The sequence below is a fragment of the Genypterus blacodes genome, unplaced genomic scaffold (genome assembly GCF_046128005.1).
Source record: "Genypterus blacodes isolate CSIRO-AG114 ecotype Tasmania unplaced genomic scaffold, CSIRO-AGI_Gbla_v1 ptg000004l_1, whole genome shotgun sequence".
Lineage (NCBI taxonomy): Eukaryota > Metazoa > Chordata > Actinopteri > Ophidiiformes > Ophidiidae > Genypterus > Genypterus blacodes.
This window is the reverse complement of record NW_027466818.1, coordinates 28,273-31,543: the sequence shown is the minus strand read 5'-3', so window position 1 is coordinate 31,543 and position 3,271 is coordinate 28,273. Positions and strand designations below refer to the sequence as shown.

The window sequence follows — 3,271 nt, the reverse complement described above, 5'->3', positions numbered from 1 at the left end:
GAATCTGCCTCATATGAGATCCTGACACACACACACACCATCCAACAAAGCTGATAGTTTTACTTGTTTCTCACTTGTTTTATGAAAAGAATCACAATAAGTTAAACCACTCTAGTTTTCTATTGAAAGATATTTAGGATATTAACCCTTTAAACTTGTCTCTAGTCTAATATTTACATTATGTACCTACATGCTGCTTAATCAAAACAATAAGACTGAAACCAAGTCAAGACTTTTTTGCAGCGTCGTCATAGCGATACAGTGACACAAACAGCAGCACACGCATGCACACAAAGCGCTGCCCATATGTTTACAAAAAGGTAAACAAATGCATGTAGAGTCAAACACACACACACACACACACACACACACACACACACACGTGTTCTCCTGTGCGCAGTTTAAGTGCACCAAATGAACACAGCGACTTTGAAAAAGCAATTAATTCCAGATAGCAGCGACATGAAAGGCAGCGAGATGCTGTGAACATTAAAAGACGCAGAAGCCAGAGCGTTGCTTTCCTGCGACTCTTTAAAGCTTCCCTCAATTCAGGCCCTCTAAGTAGGATTCAATAATGTACAGGTTGCTTGTTTTTAACTTCAAACATCCTCCGCCAAACAGCTTAAGTCCAAGAGAGAGACGGAGAGGAAGAGGAAGAGGAGGAGGAAAGACGTGGCCGACTCATTAAAATGTCACCGTCGGGCTTTATTTCGTTATGTTCTGCTTTCCTGTGCCACCCGACAAGTTTCACATACGTGCATGAAAAGGTACCGGGAGCACAAGGATCAGGGGAGAGACGGTGACAAGGAGAGATGTTGGGAATTCAGCTGGAATATTTCAGGGAAGAAAAGATGAAGTAAAGTAACATTTAGAGACAAAAGCTGAACTGTAACGAGAGAAACGTTACATTATGAGAAAATAAAGTTCCAATGATACAAGAGTAAAGTCAGAATATTTTGAGTAAAGTCAGAATATTATTTGGAGTTAAGTGGTAATATTGCAAGAGTGAATTCATAAAATTTGGAGAGTAAAGTTGTTATATTTTAAAAGTAAAATAGTAATATTTGGAGTTAAGTCAGAATATTTTCAGAGCAATAGTGGTAGCATTTTGAGTTAAGTAATATTTCAACAGTAAAGTTGTAATATTTGGAGATTAAAGAGGTTACATTTCAAGAGTGTAGCAGCACCTTTTGTTGAATTTTTGGTCCGTTTTATGTTTATTTGCGTTCTGGGTAAATGACACATGCAGGGTAAGAGGCAGGAGGTCAGTGAGGACGTATCGGGCTCCTCAGTGTGCACGCTAGTGTCCGTATTTGTGAAACTCCCACTCCATGTTGTCCAGCGGGCAGACCTGACGGGCCTTCAGCCAGCGGGAGATGCAGTGGAAGTGGAAGGCATGGTTGCAGACGCCCCAAGCCACGCTGCACTCCTCCGACGTGGAGGAGTCCAGGTTGGCCTGGCACTCGATGCACAGATCCATGATGTGGTTCCGGCAGATGGCGCAGTTGTCCACCAGGATGTCCCAGGACCACCGGGCAACGCCGTTCCACTTCTTCACTCGGAACCTATTCTCGCCGCCTGTGCTGCTGCTGCCGCTAGGTGAGCCCTCGTCCATCACTGCTGATCCATCTTCTCTGTGGTTCCAGAGCCGGTAATGTAACATCCAAACATGAACCAGATTTAGTTAATGCACGAGTATGACATCATTGTTGGATCTTTCTCGGTGTGGATGATGTCAACGCTGTAACTCTGCTGGTTTGATGACATTACTATTGTTTATTAACACTGTTGGAAGTAAATCAGTGTTTTGACCGGGGAGAGCTCGTCCCGGTTCACTCACTAAATGGTCCGGACTCGTGCGGACCTTGGAAACTAGCCTGGACCTAACAGTGCCACAGCCTCTTTGGGTTGAAGCCCCCCAGAGGGAGATGAAGAGGGAGGAGTGACGGCAAAACTCTCTGCTTCTTACCAAATCCAGACATGGGTCGAACTTCTCGCTTCCCCCCCCCCCCCAACCCCCTGGTAAAGAGACAAATGTTTGATCGCCCTGGGGACGAGCACGCCGGGATGTTAAACCAGGCGAGTGGAGAGCCTCCTCCTCCTCCTCCTCCTGCTGCTGGGCCGCCAACAAACCTCTGGCTGGGAGTGCAGCCAGCAGGAGAGGCAAGAAAGAGCCCAGTCTGAATGTCAGCTGGCCGTGCTCTGTCTGCAAACACACACACACATCTACAGGCAAACACGAACACACGCTACACGTACAAGCTGACGCTTGCAAGGATTCGCAGCCATGTCGTGCTTTTTCATGTTTAGAGTCTTGAAAAATGACGATGCATGCATGCACGCACACACATACACACACACACACTCCCCTGGCAGTGTGTCCTTCCACAGCGCAGGCCGATGATACCGAGGCTGAAGGAATTTGCTGTGGATTACTTCTGGACCGAGGCGGGCAGCTTTGGCAAGCGGCAACGGCGAGGCCACTTTGAGGATTTAAGCAGCAGCATAAGCAGCCGCCGCCGCCCCAACAACGACAAAACACACACACACACACACACACAAAATCACATCAACTCCCACGGAATCATCTCAAGATGTCCCGAGAACCACCAAGTCTATGAATCTCTCCCGTCTGGGGGCAAGAGTGGATTGGAACGTGTCGGCTCTATCTGGCCCTGCATCGGCGCTGACGTCAGACTCTGAGCTGCGTCCAAACAACATGAGTCACAGCGCCGGAGAAAGAAAAGGCTAATACCTCCTCTTCCTTCGCCTCGCTTTGCTCCTTCCTCAAAAAAGCTGTCGGGGGGCCGAGGTATCGAGTTACCACCGTTTGCGTGCACGAGCGAGAGAAAATGGGAGAGAGAGGGAGAGAGAGCGAGAGGGAGAGAGAGAGAGCGAGCAAAAGGGAAAGAGAGATGTGACCTGTCCCACGGTGAAGTGCTGTAATTATCCAGGGAATGTCAACACTTCCTTTCCTCAACCACTCCCTGATGAAACTGTGGTCATCTCAGGAAACGTGTGTGTGTGAGTGTGTGTGTAGGAGAGAGAGAGGGAGGGAGGGAGAGGGAGAGCGTGCTCGTGTCCCCTCCATTCACCCCATGAACTCTGGAATGAACCGGTCTGTCCCGCTTTTGGACTTAAAACAGATAAATCACTCAGACGTCTTTTCCCCTCTGTGTCCGAGACGAAGGGAAGACGGAGAGAAAAAAGAAATACACGTACATTATATTCATCATCCCATCATAAGGAGTGAAGATGAGGATGAGGATGA

At 47.8% G+C, this 3,271-nt stretch overlaps 1 pseudogene; it reads right to left on the bottom strand.

The window, feature by feature from the left end:
• Window positions 1-1,300: 1,300 nt before the first annotated feature.
• LOC142996087 (E3 ubiquitin-protein ligase RBX1 pseudogene) lies at window positions 1,301-1,663 on the bottom strand (annotated as a pseudogene).
• Window positions 1,664-3,271: the final 1,608 nt, after the last annotated feature.